The 17,442-nt window shown below is 37.5% G+C and overlaps 1 long non-coding RNA gene across 1 annotated transcript; it reads right to left on the bottom strand.

Moving 5' to 3' along the window:
• Window positions 1-4,580: 4,580 nt before the first annotated feature.
• On the bottom strand, window positions 4,581-7,620 carry LOC120538403. Its single transcript, XR_005635451.1, has 3 exons — window positions 7,545-7,620; window positions 7,431-7,457; window positions 4,581-4,659 (listed from the first exon to the last, which is right to left on the bottom strand). It is a non-coding gene; the product is annotated as an uncharacterized LOC120538403 (long non-coding RNA).
• Window positions 7,621-17,442: the final 9,822 nt, after the last annotated feature.

Genomic DNA, 17,442 nt, shown 5'->3' on the forward strand with positions numbered 1-17,442 from the left:
CAAAACTTCTAAAACATCGGCAGATTGGTTATTCATCTCTGTGCAGTGTGGCATATTGACATGCTGGTAAAAGGACTTGTTAATGTGAAGGGTTTACAGGTCTGATGCTAAATATGTAATATCAAGAGAAATGGGTCTCAGTTAAGCTACCTCAGAGCACTACAAAGTGAAGGTTTGTTAGCAGGTCACATTGCAGAGATGAATAAATGCTTTGTGATCTCAGGACTACCCAAAAAAGACATCAATCAATTGCAACAAGCTGCTAGAATCTTAACCAGGAAAAGAAAATCCCTCCAGTTCTGATGTCACTACATTGGTTACCTATGCCATTTAGAATTGACTTTAAAATACTGCTTATGGTTTAAAAAGCCTTAAATACTCTTTTTCCTTCCTATATCTTGGAATGTCTTTCACCCTACACTCCAAATCATAACCTTAGATCTTCAAATGAGTGTATGCTTAGAATTCCAAGAGCTAAACTTAAAAGAAGTGGTGAAGCGGCCTTCCGCTGTTATGCACCTAAAATCTGGAATACTAGATTACCGATAAAAATTCATCAGGCTAATACAGTGGAGCACTTTAAAAAACTGGTAAATACCCATTATTTTAACATGGCTTAACCTTGATATATATATATATATATATTAATTATCATTATCATTGATGGTGATTCTGAAATCCATACTCACCCCTACTTTCTCTTCTGTTCTTTTACTGTTCTGTTCCACCACCTGATCAAAGTATCGTGATGTCCCTACATTGATGGATTAAAGGCCAGAAGTCCACATGACCATCATCATCAAGTTCTTCCATTAAAACCCAGAATACCATGAGGACTGATTGTGATCACTGATGTCAGGTAGAATGCCTAGCGGGGGCTGGGTGGTCTTGTGGCCTGCAGATTTTGTTTCTTTTCTTCAGCCGTCAGGAATATTTTTGGTTGTTTTTTTTTTCTATCTTCCCAGGCCATTGGACCTTACTTTTATTCTACGTTAATTAGTATTGCTTCATTTTATTTTTGTATTTTGCCTTTTTTTCTCTTTCTTTATCGTGTAAAGCACCTTGAGCTACATCATTTGTATGAAAACATGCTATACAAATAAATGTTGTCGTTGTTGTGTTAATGAAGACCCAAAGAAGTGTTTATTAAGGTCTTGTTACCTAATAATAAATGAGTAACAGATGCATTTTTGCAGTACCTAAACTAAAGTATCACCAAAGCATTTATTTCCCAGATCATCTTCCATTCCATATTTTCTGGTCATGCCGTTCATTGTGCTGTATAGCCTGATGACTTGCTCTAATTGGTTTTGAATGCACTTGCCTGTCTCCTTTGCATCACGAAAATCTGGACTGCCACTTGTCCCGTTGGTCACCTCTGTTTAAATAAGATGAGACAAGATGATGACATTATTATTTTTAAATAATTTTTCTGTAGCTGTGTTCAGTGACAATTATCACATACCCCATTTATGAATTCAATTGCTTTAAAAATCCATTTTTGCATTTTGTGGGATTTTCAACTTTAAGTTACTTTTTTGAAAAAAAGAAGACAATCTAGTCATACTGTAGCTTGAAGACAATGGAGCTGCTTGAAAATCGCCCAAATGCCTCCAACTCCCCTTCACTTTTACATGCCAGTGTTTACAATTCACTGCACTGCGTAGATCACTTAGTGATGCCAAGGTCGAAATTGAAGCAAAGAGGGGATTGGTAGATCTCTCACTTTATTACGTTAGGTCTGCACTGACATTAGTTACTTTTAGATCATCATTAAACACAATTCTTTTTTTTGGCCTTTTGCTGCATAAGACGTTAAATGTTACATACGCTGGTTCATGTACATTCATGATTATGAGAGTATGGGGGCTATTTGAGTATCCTTTATGTACGGTTTGTCATGATTCAGCTTTTGATATTTGTATAGTGCTCTCCATCAAGATACATTTTTTTCCCTTGATTCTCCCCTCTGCTCCACAGTTTCAAACTACAAGTCAAACAATTCAGATGTGATTAAAGTGCACATTGCAGACGTAAATTTAAGGGGATTTGAATACATTTCGGTCTCGCCATATAGAAATGACAACCCTTTTTATATATTTTAATCACATATGTGTATGAATGAGTAATTTCAGTTTGTGTTTTTTAATAAATCTCTAAACCTTTCGGAAAGCATGTTTTCAGTTTGTCATGGTGCATTACTGATGGACAAAAATGTCAGATTTATACATTAAAATTTAAATCTATAGCATAATAAAATGTGCAGAAAGTGAAGGGGTCTCAATACTTTATGAATCTGCTGTATTTGCATTCGCTGCCCTCAATAAAACTTTCAGCTTTTCACAAGTCGCATGGCTTTTATTAAATGATGCTTCCAACTTTCTAATTATTGCTTCTTAAAAGTTGGTTTTATAAAGAGGTTATTATACCTACCTTTTGCATAATCTTTTTTTCTATTGTTACCAAATAAGATGAACTTCAAGACTGTAACTGTTGGCTAGTATTAGTTTTATGAGAAGTTCACTCACGTCGATTATAAACGAATTTAATGAACAGGCTTACCTCTGGACCTGAAGATGTAAGGTTTACTCTTAATGGTGAAAAAGTCTCCCAGTCTGAAAACGCACATGTAAGTCCCATCATTGGCCAGGTTGACATTCTTAATCTTAAATTTGGCCGCTGACAATTGCAACACAGACTGTGACCTGACAAGCACTCCATCCTTGCGAAGTTCAAAGGAGCCCAGTGGGTTGTTCTTTATTCGCTTCTCTTTTGTTAACCAGCAGGTAAAATCCAAGTCATGTCCTGCTGCCGAATTCTTTTCATCAACTTGAAGAAGAAGTAGCAGCTGTGATTCTATAAAAAAAAAAATATAATACATATTTTTAGATTGCCCAGAAGTTGACTGCAGTTTTTTATTTTTTCCATTCTACTCTACCTCACTGAAGTATTGTGTGTGGAATGGTAGCTCCTGAAAATCTTATTAACTATTTGATTGTGTGTGGTTTGTTTTTTCACCTGTCATCAAAGACACTGATCAGCAAAATAAAAATTATTTTTCACTCCCATCAAGAATTTTAGTTGTACTTTATAGATTTTAGGGTGCAGAGAGTCAAGCGGCCAAGTAGTGTCGTAGACAGTATGACTTTAGGGACCTTCTTAACTTGGATTTGATTTTATTTTGCAAGAATTAATTGGACAGGACTGACAAGCTGTACTCAGCTGAATGTCCGGTTCTTGCCTAAACCTTTATAATGCTCTATAGTTTTTATCTCAATATATACTGGGAATGGAAAATACTCATGTCATAAACCAAATTTAACTTATTTAAAAAAAAAAAAAAATCAATCATCTTTTTCTTTCAAAAACGGCACCTTGTACTGAATCTGATATTTCACAGAAACGGTTTACAGTGAAGAAATTCCAGTTACAGACATGGATTTAAATTGAACAAATTTTATTGTGTGGGTGGATTTTTGCGCAGACTAGTGAAGACAACCATTATTTTTTTTGTTAAATAATAGGGAGAGGTCTGGGTGATAGAGGTGGGAATTGAGCTGGTAAAGGAGTTTGAGAAAAGGGTCCAGAACTGAGTCAAGTGAGTTTGAGGGTCATATTTTATGACTGCACAAATCCTATACTGCTCACAAATTAAGAATTTGGAAGCTATTTTCCACAAAAGTGAATAATGAATTAGTTTAATGAAATTATAATGTATGTCAGGAATCAAACTAAACAGTCTTTTAACATCTCAGTGTCTTATTGTTGTATATTCAGTTTTATAAATGCAGAATATTTTTCTACTGGTTAACAGTAATCTACAAATAACAGCTACATATAAGTTAGAGGTGCTGTTTGTTCTAAAGTAGAACAAACAAGATGTTTGGTACATTTATATGTTCGATTGTGACAGTTTCACAGTATCTATAGCTACAACATCCTTAATATGTTTTAAATTTAAAGCATGTTACTTACGTATGTAATAGATGTGTGTTTTTAACTTTTATGTGTATTTGATATTTTGTCATTTGGTGTGTTCAATGCTGTAAGCCATAAAATAAGTTACATAATAAGTGCTAATTAATATTTTGAAATAACAAATCTAATTTTATATGTTTGCATATAGCTTGAAATCTTGCAACGCCAAGTATAAAAACAAGCATTGCAGCATTATCTCAAAATCTGAATCCATTTTCTGTAATGAAAGTATGCAATAAGTATGGTTTGTTTCAAAGGTACAGTACATTGGTAGTGTAGCAGAGAAAATAAATGTGTGCAAATGAGCATAAGGAGTATCACCTAATATGCCATTGCTGATAACACAAGAATATACTGCATGTCTTCAAGTTACCTTACCCTTAATAGTCAGACTGAGTGAATTGTTATTTGCATCTTCCAGATACTCCGGACTGTCTTTACCAAAGGCACATGAATATTCCCCGGACTGCTCCACCGTGATGCGTTGCAGAATGAAGGTGACGTTTTTCTGACCTCTTACACTGGGCTGGGTCTGAACTTTCTTCCCATTTTTGAATAAATAGAAGGAGTATTCTTGCTGACTCCATTGGTGATGTGAGGCTGCAAAACATTTCAAAGTTACCGTCTCTCCTTCTTCAGCAGTTTCAGTGTCGGCTACGAGTATTCCTGAATAGAATTGTCCTGCATTAACAAGGAAAAAGGAAATTATTGAATCGTGCGTGGTTTCCTTGTTCACATGTCATAAAAGATTATAGAACAATAGGAATTGGGAATTTAGCCAGTCAAGAAGTATCAGAAAAGGGTCCAGCATTGGATTAAGTGAGTCCAATTAAGGACACGAGCAGAGAAAGAAAATGCCATTTTGATAAAGCTGAAAAGTACCTTGAGTCAGCCCTAAGAGCAGCACTTTCTTTGGTGGGTATGACATGTATTACATCAGAAATATTTATCTATCTATCTATGATCTTTTTTTGACCATAAACCTTGCAAAAATGATACATTTTGCAACATTTCCAAAAAAAAGACATATGTGGGAGGAGGTTAAAGCTATCATATATAATAATGTACAACCTTAATTTAAGACTATAAAATGACAACAGAAGTTCAGAAGCAGTTTCTCTATGACCAAACAGTGAACTTTGTGAGCTGGAATGTCAAAGGTCTCAATCATGAATTAAAGAGGAAGAAAGTATTCTTTCTCCTCTAAACACCAAGATAGTATTTTTACAGAACACTCACTTAATTAGCAAAGAGAGAGGACTGGCTAAATATTCCACCTCAGCTATAAAAAGACAACTAGAGGTGTGGGAATCTTAATTCATATTGCAATTTCATTTGCAGTATCTGATCCTGAAGGGCGATGTGTGATGGTGAAATTATTTAGTTGTAAAGTGATTTTGATTAATATCTAAACACCCAATGTGGATGATAGAGACTTCATCAAAATGTATTTACATCCATTCCTAACTTGAACACTCATACAATTCTAATTGCTGGAGACCTTAATTGTGTTTTAAATTCAGATTGGATTGGTCTTCAACTATAGGAGCGATAACATTTAATACTGCAAAAGTAATCACACTGTTTTTAATTGATCATAACTTATCAGACCCATGGAGATTTCTAAATCCATACTTAAGATCATATTCCTTCTTTTCACCAGTAAGATAGGTGAAATATAATGAATTTCCCTTAATATATTTCCAACTATATTACAACTATGACATGCAATAGAGTGTGTGTCCAAATTCAAGACAAATTGTTCATTTCCTACCTTTTCACCCGAAAAAAGCTAAATGCGGTGATTCTAATTTATTTCGAACCCCCGTAACCCACTAATATTAGTTCAAGCTTTTCAACTTTTTTAGTTTTAAAAACTTAGTTATTGATAAGCTTATTATTTGTGCTTTGCCACAGTCTGCTTTGATCTAGAATATATCTAAATTTAAAAAAAGCTATTAGATAGTTATTGGATGATATTTTCAATGTCATGTTAATTTATTTTAAAAGTATATTTCACTACATAATCTTAAAATATGTAATCTAAGGTATATTGCACAGCCCTTACAATACATTTAAGAATATACAATAATAGTTTTCTAAGATATCTTGTACCTTATAATACGCCTAATATTTTAAATACATTAATTTATATATTTTTAGATGATTTTAAATATATTGCAATATACAAAAATGGCAATAATGTATAATATTTTACAACATATTTCAGTATTTTGTAAGAAAAAGCAATATATTTAGCATTAAAATATTTTTTTACACATTTTAAAATATATTCATATAGAGAGTAATATATTTTTTAAAATATATTTTATATACATTACATTTTTGTGAGGGAATAAATCTTAATATAGTGTAATGGGGAGTCATTTCCAGTAGTAAACTGCCCTGTTCACAGAAACATTGCATCCCACAAAATGTTTTCTTGTAAATTGTTATTTTAAAAGTGTAAACCCTACTTTGCTGAAACTATTCTCAGATTATTAAATGTCAACAGGCTTCTCCAAAACAATGCCTCTAAAATCATCTGAGACAGAACAACGTTGAATGTTGAAAGATAAACACTTTGAACTTAACTAAAAAATCATGTGTAATAATTGAGAAATCATCGTTCTAGTTTTGGTATATTAAAGTTTAAATCATTAACCTCGAAACCATTATAGAGTTCTTCCATTATTGTATAATGTTATTATTATATACATAATTGAGACAAAAAGCATCAAAAACATATACTGGGTACAACTCATACAAATTACCAGACTGAAGGAGCGCTTCCTTAACTTTTACAGAATGTACGCATGCTAATTTTTGGAAGTAGTGGTATTAATTACATGATGCAGTAACAAAATGTAATAGGCAAACTTATTCTAATTTAATATATTTTTTTTAATATTTGGAAAATTCCTTACTGTTGAAGTGGTTCTTAAATAGCAAAATAAAAAAGGGTAATATTAATCAAAATTATTAATTCATTCAACTATTTCTCCTTTCAGGGTAATAGGGGTCTTGAGACTATGTGAACAGCATTGAGCACCCCGGGGTGAGACCCCAATCAATCACTAGGCACACACAAACTTACACCACACTCCCTCGTACTGGGCCAGTATAACGTCCAAGTAATACACACGTCTTTGGGATTTGAGCAAAAATAAAGCATCTATTCTAAATATTTAAATAAAGACAATTTTTTTCTGTGCCGTTAACTGTTTTTGTGTATTTTGAAAAAGAAATAATGTACAGTATGATTTCTGTTTATTTAGAAATGCTAAGCTCTTATCTGTGAATTATATTGTAAGCACCCATAAGATAACAGCAGTTTTGGCACGTAACAAATATATTTCTTCATGGAACATTTATCTACTAATATTTTAATTAAAATTTGGTACCTCTCATCTCATTAAAATACATTAAATACCTGCTAACTGAGCACATACCTGATGAAGCCAGTCGAACCAGAACAACTGCAAGACAAATTTGAAAATTATTAGGAATAAAGTATCGTTTTGAAGGCTAGCATTTAACAAAATCACAATGACAAAAGGGCTCACCTATCAGAGAGATGAAGGCTGCCCATTGCATGTTGTATTTTTGTGGTCAGTTTCAAGTTTCCACACAACACTCTCGTGCAGCAAAGACGTGTGAAACACACTAATCTCAAGCTCAACTGTTCTTCTGCAAAGATGAATTGGGTTTCTTTTTATCACCAAAACGTGAGCGTCTGTTTAAGTGTCATTGGAGAAAATTGCATGTGACGTGATAGAGAGACAGATATTAAACACAGAATGTGAACTCATTGGATTTGATCCTTTATGCTAAAGGTTCAAGTTGCAATATCAATAAATTGGGCGCCACTAGGTCAAGCGCATTACAGATGGAGTGATGCTTTTAGAGTGTGGGACAGGTTTTTAACATTAGTGCCCTGCAGTCTGTCTTAACTGCGACAATCAATCGGAATTCTGAAAATTTTTACTCATTTAATCATAACCTTAAAGTGCAACCATTACATCACTAAACCCAGAAAAATGTACACATTAGGAAAGCATTTTTGAATTCATCAAAATATTTCAGAGAGGATCCTAAACTTCAGAGTGGACTTATTTACATAACATATAAACAAACAGTATTAGGTAATAATGTTTTACAATATGTAACAAAGAAAAAGGTAAGGTGGGATGGCTAAGAGGACAGAAAAAACACAATTTAAAAAAAAAACTCCAGTTAGGCTGGAATAAAAAACAAAATTTGCAGGGGTTCCAAGGCCAAAAGACCACCCAGTGCTCACTGGGCATTCTAACTAACATCTATCTATTATACAACCTGCTATACTAACTACAGGGTCACGGGGGTCTGCTGCAGCCAATCCCAGCCAACACAGGGTGCAAGGCAGGAAACAAACCTCGGGCAGGGCGCCAGCCCACCGCAGGGCACACACACACACACCAAGCACACTAAGGACAATTTAGAATTGCCAATGCACCTAACCTGCATGTCTTTGGACTGTGGTAGGAAACCTACGCAGACACAGGGAGAACATGCAAACTCCACGCAGGGAGGACCCGGGAAGTGAACCCGGTTCTCCTAACTGCAAGGTAGCAGCACTACCACTGCGCCACCCTTCTACCTAACATAGATGGTCTAATTCAGTTCTCATGGTTTACAGGCTTCAAATGGAAAAATGTGATGATGACAGTTATGTGGACATCTGGGACACTCGCCATTAATTCCATAAACACAGCGGGCAGCACGGTACCTCGATCAGGAGGTGGTGACGGTGCAGAAAAAAAATTGACGCTGACAAAAATAATATAGAAAAGTTAGCAGGTTTCTGTTTATTTCCTTAGAATTGTTTCCAACTCATTCATTGATGGCTGGTTTATACAGGCAGTCCCCGGGTTACGTACGAGATAGGGACTGCAGGTTTGTACTTAAGTTGAATTTGTATGTAAGTCGGAACAGGTACATTGTTTTAATAAATGCTATTGTTGACCGACTGTAACCAAGTGCTGTGCAAATGAATGATGGACTTTCACACCTCTGACCTTTTTATTATTTCTACTTTATTTTCAATGGTGATAGTTTTTCTCTTCTTTACTGTATCACCAGCACTTGCATCAGATTTGTGTTTCAGAGACAGTATTGAAGGGTGAAGACAAAAGGTTAAGATGAGCTCTTCTGTACAGCACTGTACACGTTATCACAGCAGGAAGGCACCCGTCGTCAACACGTCTGATGTACTGACAAGAGACAACTTCCTGCTATGTGTGTAACAGTACAAGCAGGCTTGCTATTGAGAATGACTGAGGGCGGCGAGGGGGGGTTCATCACCAGCACACCTCACAGTCACCTCCACTACAATGCCTGCAGCATCAGCCCACCGAGAATGAACACAGGTCGGTCAAAGGAGGGTAGTGAATTGCCCCCATTCAATAGGCAGCCATCCGATGCACACTCAAATGCTACCCCTGCCCCATTCAGCCACAACCGAGTCACCGCTTGCAGCATTACCAGCCGTGTGCGCTGGGCGGGCAGTGAAACATCCCCCCTCTGCACCATCCAGCCTGCGTCCAGTCAGGAGCAGTAGCTGCGGCAGTGTAGTGGGCAGGCAGCGAACCATCGTCCTGCACACGAGTGATAACTGTGGCCCCGGTGACTATGGGCTACCGTGGGATACTACAGTGCGTGAGCAGCGAAATCACCCCCCTCCAGCCACCACTTACAGCATCCCCAGGCTGAAGATGACGGAGCGGCAGTTACTGAGGCGCATGCTGATAACATTTTCACTTTAATTTTGCAGTTTCACATTGTTGAGATATCTTTTTTTAATTATATGTTTCATTTTAATGTGACACCATCTTGTTTTTAGTAGGCGCCAGCATACTATGTTTCTGCTGCTCAGATGCGGGTCGTCTGTCATCACAGACACATACTGGAAAGTCGCTTCATATGGCATATCAGTGTGATGTTATCAGCGTGACGTTATTGAAGCTGGCTTCACAAGTCAACGGTTATCCAACTTTGTGGATTCTGTGAAAAAACCTTTTAGTGCTTTGATTCTTTGTTCATGTGTTGGGTTTGTCATATGGAAGTTTTGAGTTTTTGGTTAAAACTTTGCTAGTATTAACATAGTCAACACTCATCGTAGTGCACATTATTTAGTTAACCTCCAAATGCTAAAAATATTCCTGTTTCCTGCGTGTATATTGTTTGATTGTCACTTTTGAAATTTATCGCAGGATTTCCAGTGTGTGAGCAAGCATCGCATGTGCAGATGTACAGGTTTTGCCAGCTCCCAGCTCTGACATCCAACTTCTGAGGTAAATGGAATGCAGCAATAATTCCCCAATTTTTTATTTTTTTGAGTATTTGGCATTTATCAGAGTTTGCTTTTGTCTCTGCCATATTACTTACTCTTTTGTAGTGACTTATAGTCTATTGACGTTGTAAGTTTTGGATTGTTCTCTTTGTGTCATGGTTTATCTAGCGTTTTGTTTCTGACTCAAGTAAAGTTTTCTTTAATGTAATATTTTTTGCTGTATTTTGAATATTTTTGTTCTCTTGGCACTTGTTTGTTTGTTTGCTCCCAATAAAATGTCCCCATGTGGCAAGAAAAAGACTACAGCCCTCTTATTTTCCTCAACTTGTACTTTTAGCCATCATTCCTTCTTATCTGAGGCTACATTCCATCTATTCTTAGTGCATTTCGCCTCATCACATTTTGTAAAATAGTAGATTTTCCTTCCTGAGAAGCTCAGCCAAATGTTTTGTGTTGTTTTTGTAACGGAGGCTGGTGGTCCTCATGTTATTTGCATATCCCTCTATTATAAAAAAAAAATCCTGGAAAGGAAAAGCATGTGATCTTCTCGGAAGTCCTCGGAAGACACTTAAAAGACCCGTGAGACGCAAACAATATCAAATAAGAGCACGGCCAGCAAAACACTCAGTCGTGTAAAGGCACGTAGCACACACAGATCCTGTGCTTTCAGCACATATAAAGTGTATAAGGACAATACGTTCTAGATTAAACGTCAACGATTAAGCAAAGAAGAAAGAGCAGCACGGAGAAAAGAGACCCAAAAGCTTTGGAGAGAAAAAAAGGCAGATAACAGATTATGAAAGCAGTAAAATTCGAAAGTATTGTAGCACCCCAGTCAGGCTGAAGCATTTTTTGTTTTAAGTGACTGTTAGGTCCGATTGAGGGAGGGCGGAGTGCAGCACAGAAGACTAATAGCGGGGTATTGATTGATGCGGTTTGAGACCCGGGGGCATGAGGGGTTGGAGAGGGTGCTAGAAAGTTGTGTTTGGGGTTACGAAGTCGGCGATTGTTCAAGAACTTTTGTGACACTTTATTACGTCAGTTGCTACAGTATCAAAAAAAAGATAGTAAAGATTGCATTAGCGCAAACGAAATGAATCATCAGGACCAGGTGTAACTGAAAAAATAGCAGGACAAAGCGAGGTCAGAAATAAAAGGCAAAGAGAAGAAAACAAAGTCTTTTTGCCTTCTCATCATTCAATGCACAAAATGTAGATTTACACAATAATGGATCATACGCTATGAGAATCTGTGGTCCCGCACCAGTTAAAGCAACGACAAGTTTCGTTTCAAAGAAAACTCAATTCAGTCAGGTGTATATTTATGACCACGGAGAAGCGATGCAAATTTTAACAGGCGACAAGAAAGGTAATGTATATATTTTGCGAATAACATTAGACACCAAAGGAGAACATGATATGCCATTTGTATTAAAATGTTTACAGTTTCCCATGAGAATAGCTTTTGCAATGACAATTAACAATTGCACTATGTTCCATTTGACCAGGGAAGTTGGAATTTCCGAGTTCCCAATAGGATGTTGCAACTGGAACAACACCACAAGTCTGATTTCCTACTCAGAAAGTTAGAAGAGCCTCATCAGCACTGACCTCAGAATCAAAGATGGCTGCACCACATATCAACAGAAGTGAATTCAGCAGTATTAAACTGCTGGTTTAATGAATTGCAGTGAAACACAGTAAACTAAGGTGTAACGTCATTCCCAGCTCCGACGTCCAACTTCTGAGGTAAATGGAATGTGGAGATAGCTCTTCAATTTGTTTTTTGAGTATTTATCAAAGTTTGATTTTTTGTGTCAGTCATATTACTTACTCTTTTGTAGTGACATTTTAGTTCATTCAGTTTACAGGTTTTTTTTGTTTTCTTTGTGTTACAGTGTGCAGTAATCCCTCGCTATATCTCGCTTCGACTTTCACGGCTTCACTCCATTGCGGATTTTAAATTTAAGCACATCTAAATATATATCACGGATTTTTCGCTGGTTCGTGGATTTCTGCGGACAATGGGTCTTTTAATTTATGGTACATGCTTCCTCACTTGGTTTGCCCAGTTGATTTCATACAAGAGACGCTATTGGTGGATGGCTGAGAAGCTACCCAATCAGAGCACGTCTTACGTATTAAATAAAACTCCTCAATGATATACAATGTGCGCACCGAGCGGTGCTTCGCATACTTAAAAGCTCTAACAGCCCTTATAGATTTTTGATTGTTTGCTTTTTCTGTCTCTCTCACTCTTTCTGACATTCTCTGCTCCTGACGGAGGGGGTGTGAGCAGATGAGCTGCTTGCTCACTGGCCTAGAGGATACGGACGCTCCTCTAAAAAATGCTGAAAGACAACCTTAACATTGCTCCCTGCCTTGGGGCCACTTTATTGCGGTGCTTCGCATACTTAAAGGCCCAACAGCACATACTGATTTTTGATTGTTTGCTTTTCTCTCTCTCTGACATTCTCTGCTCCTGACACACATTCCTTTGAAGAGGAAGATATGTTTGCATTCTTTTAATTGTGAGAAACAACTGTCATCTCTGTCTTGTCATGGAGTACAGTTTAAACTTTTGACTAAAGGGTGTTATTTCATGTCTAGAGGGCTCTAATAATGTTAAAAAAAAAACGTATTTAGAAGGTCGTAAACAGGTTTTTTATGCCCTAACTGCAAAAATGTTAGATTTATAAATAAAGAATCCTACTTCGCAGAAATTCATTTATTGTGGTAGAGCCTGGAACGGATTAACCGCGATAAACGAGGGTTTACTATATCTATCTATCTATCTATCTATCTATCTATCTATCTATCTATCTATCTATCTATCTATCTATCTATCTATCTATCTATCTATCTATCTATCTATCCTCCCTGCTTTCCTGAAGTGGATGTCAAATAGGGGGGGCCACCTGATGATGCAGCTGGTGGGTTGTGGCCCCAGCTGTATAAACGTAGAAGCTTCAGTTTGCAATTATGCAATTTTTTTTGTTTTTGCTTTTCCTGTGGATTTCCTGGATTTTGATCCCTTGTTCTTGTTTAAGGTGCTCTCTTTGTTTTGTGACGCTGGGTTTGTTTCCTACAGGTTTTGCCTAAAAGGTAAAACCTGTATATTTTTTGCTCCTTCTCCTTTGCCTTGCTGTTTTTTCTACTTTTCCCTTTTCTATTATTAATGTGTAATCTTTGTCAGAATGCCTCAAATCTCAGGCTTACCACTGTTTATAAGGTGTTGTATCATATAACTTCTCCCCACCTTCCCTTCTACATCTTTAACCTCAGGCAATTAGGTGTAGTAAAAGACCAGCACAAGTTAAATTACAATTTAAATAATGTATTATTGATAATATTAATAAATGATAACAATATGCAGCGTACATTGAATATTGGCAACCATACAACCTGATAAATGCTAATGTGTAGTTTCAGGCAGCACACAAACTTGTTAGTAATTTAAAATGTCTCTAGTTAAATCCTCATTTTTAGTCAGCTTTCTTCAGAGCAGGCCACATGCCTGTCTCAATATGGCTGCCAAGCTGTGCTCTTCATTGTGTTGTCTTTTTTCAGTTCACGGTGAGTGTGATGCTCCTTAATCAGTTAGTAAGAGAGACAGAGAGGGAGGGGTAAAACAAGCAAATTTATAGATTTTCTGTTCAAACCCGACAGCCAATAAGGTGTTGTGATACTTAAAGGCTTCTGATACAAGCTAATTCCAAACAGCCATACTTCAGACCAATGGGGGCAAAGAATACCTTCACACCTACCCCTAAAACCATTTGTTCAGCTGATGTTTGCCGTCTAGACAGTTGGCCTCCATGTGGGGGTGGACTGAGAGAGTCCAGCAGAGAATCACTTGCCAAACTGGTTTGTGGCACTTCACCCAAACCTGTCATAAAATTAGAGAGACTCAGTCCTAAAAGGGGGGTACGGGTACATAACCATACAAATAAAGACATGCAAAATATTTATCAACTTATATGCAAAAATTCACACCACAGCACTTGCCTTTTGTGCAATGTGATTTTTGAATTCTTTATATAAATTCTTTAATTTTTTTAAAGAAACTTTGTTATTTTTGGCCTAAGTCTTGGTGGTGCTACTCCTGCCTTAGTATTCTGCAGTATTTTTTGGACTTTAAAGCTTGAGCCCCACATTGGGCCTGCTTAGTCTAGTCCGCTGATTTTTAATTGGCATTGTCTGTTGTGAGGCATTCCTGGGGTAGTCAGTAAAGGGATGGTTTGGATTGTGGGGTTTTTTGAGGCCTACACCCAATTTTGTACTTTATTGTGGCAGGGAATCATAACACTTTTGATTTCCAAATTTTATATTCATTACACATGCTTTGCTGCACAGAGGTCTTTCGTAGTGAGAAGTTATGTATGTGCAAATGCGGAAAAAAATCTAAAAGTGCATGCATGCGCCATCTAGTGGCTGTGCTTGAAAAGAGCGGACTGCACCATACAAACGTACACATATAGGTCTTTTGTTTATATATGTCTAATAGTTCAAGATGAACATGTGTAAATGGAGACACATTAAATGGAGAACTGCTGGTTTCTTTGTCATTTGTGTCATATCGCTAATAAGGAACAATAAAACAGGATGCAGCTTTTTAAGATTAAAATAAGCATTTAAGGTTGAGAAACACTAGCAAATGAGATGACTTAAATGAAGCAGAAAAAATGTCACTTGAGCAGTAAGTGGTTTAACAGCAACAATTAACTTCACGTTACGAAACTGGGTTGAAATAATAACCTGCAGCCACTCTGGCCCACCAGGACCAACGTTGCTCACCTCATTCTTAAATGTTTATGTTTAAGTGTATTGGGGGGAGAAAAAATCAATAACTGCATCTGAAGAATGTAAAACTTTCTGTTAGACTGTCCCTGCCTCCCATGAGCCTGTATTGAATTTAGCAGTTTTGAGACTTTAAATTTATTCTGTAATGCTTCAGTAGTAAAACAAGACTTTGGCAGATACATAGATGTGAAGGGCACTATGTAGTATGTAGTCTCAATACCAAATATTTGTGGAATCGGACAATAGCACATGAGTAGGGTGCTATTCTATGCCACTAGGTTATTGTATGTCTTTAATCTAGTTATTATTTTGCCAAATGGTACCCTGCTGATTTGGTTACGTGTATATTTGTGGCATTTATTCTACGATCTTGCATGTGATTTCAGTGTTTTTTTTATCTCCTAGCCAAAAAAAGCATGTTGGGTCATATTAAACATCAAGGCAATGGCAATTTGCATTTTTTGACGTTGACAGACTTATTAACAAAGAGTTTGCCCCCCATGAACACACTGTTAATCAATAATATTACACAGAACTGCTGAGGCATCCGCAGGGAAGCATCAAGAAAATAATGTCTGCAGCAGTGACACACGCAGAATTGAATTTTACACCAGGACGATATACCTGAACACACCGTTGCACCAGGACAGCTGTTTCTTTATATTGCATTGTCAGTCAAGGAGTTTTTGGACCAAGACAATGTGGTTGTGTGAGAGCTAGCCCGAACACCATCAGACCGACACCAGTATTTCTATCAAATACCCGTTTATTTACAGTTTTACATACACACACAGTGCCCCACACCAATCGCCCTTACTCGAGCCTTTTAATGTCCATGGGCCACCTTTTTTCCCTCCATCACTGGAGCTTCGTCCTCCTCCAGCACCCGACTCTCACACTCCGACTGTAGGAAGGCGGCCCCTTTTATAAACTCCCAGATGTGCTACAGATGGTCGCTGATGTTGTTCAGCGGCACTTCCTGGTGTGGTGGAAGTGCCGTATGAGCACCCAGAAGCACTCCGGGTGTCCCTGGAAGGTCCTTTCTCCACCTTCCCAGGTGTGGCGGAAGTGCAGATCTGCCAGGCTTTATGAGACTTGGGCCACCCCCTGGTGGTAACCACGGGCCCCAATGGGTTTGAGCCTCCCTGCTACTTCCCCGTGGTCCCCTTGGTATCCAGGGCGGTTGCCCCCTCATGGCCCGGGGGACGTATAGATCGCCTCCCGATCCTTCCAGGCGTCCTAGCTGGGTCTGGCCTCCTGCCACAGGTTGTTGCTTTGAACCAACACACCCCCACAATGAATTCACCAGATCTCATTCACTTTAACTTTGTTTTGTTCCCAAATTTAAAACTGAGACTGAAGGAAAGGAGTTTTGTTACAATGAAAGAAATCAAGGAAAAATTCTCATTAGGTTCTAGCCATGGTAACAAAAGAATACAGGAAATGCTTCCTGGGACAAGTGCATTGCAAGTCATGTTGTAGTGTTTTGTCAGTGAGTAAAATGGAATTGCTTTAAGTTGTGTAATAGTTTGTTTTTCTTTTAACAATTCCATGACTTTTGGGTTCCCATTCATGGATCGATAAATTGAATTTTATTTGTCTCAAAGGTAAACACCATTTACAGAAGCTCAAGAAATATTATGACAAAAAGCAACAACCCCCTTAAATACACTAAAAAATTATAAAAAAGAAGAAAACCTTTGACATGACTAAATATGTGAGAGCTGGCCCAGTGAGGTATCATGAAAGAGCCACAAAAGTGTTTCTTGACACATTTCTGCTGAATAATTTGTCAGCTGAAAGTCTTCTGTGCTAGTGTGTCATAGAGAGGATCTGCAATATTGTTCATAAGGACACTCAATTTTGTCTTCATGCTGTGTTCCGGTACCACCTCCAGCAAGTCCAGGGAGCGTCCCATAACTGACCCTCTTTTCTTACTCAGCTTGTTGAGTCTATAGGCCTCTTTTGAAGTGATGCTGACCCTAGCAGCGTTTTCTGACACAATTATTGTCCAGTAAATAATTTGTAGTTAGAAGCCCTCAATTCTGATGTGTCACAGAGAGGATGTGCATCATTGGTTATAGTGACCATCAATTTTGTTCTGTTTTACACAAGTACTAGGTTCAAATAAAATGTTTTTTATAAAAAAAAATTACCTTAACAAAATGTTTCTTCTTAATAATAACCAGTGGATGAAGCATAGTAGATTCCTTTATACTGGACCCAGGAGTACTTCCAGTGTTACCAAATTGCACTTCTGGGTCAGTCAGAACCTCAGTGTGACAAGAAAGCCTGCCTCCAGTAGCCCCATTAGTGGCAGCTAAGGACCCC

Source organism: Polypterus senegalus, chromosome 10 (genome assembly GCF_016835505.1).
Source record: "Polypterus senegalus isolate Bchr_013 chromosome 10, ASM1683550v1, whole genome shotgun sequence".
Lineage (NCBI taxonomy): Eukaryota > Metazoa > Chordata > Cladistia > Polypteriformes > Polypteridae > Polypterus > Polypterus senegalus.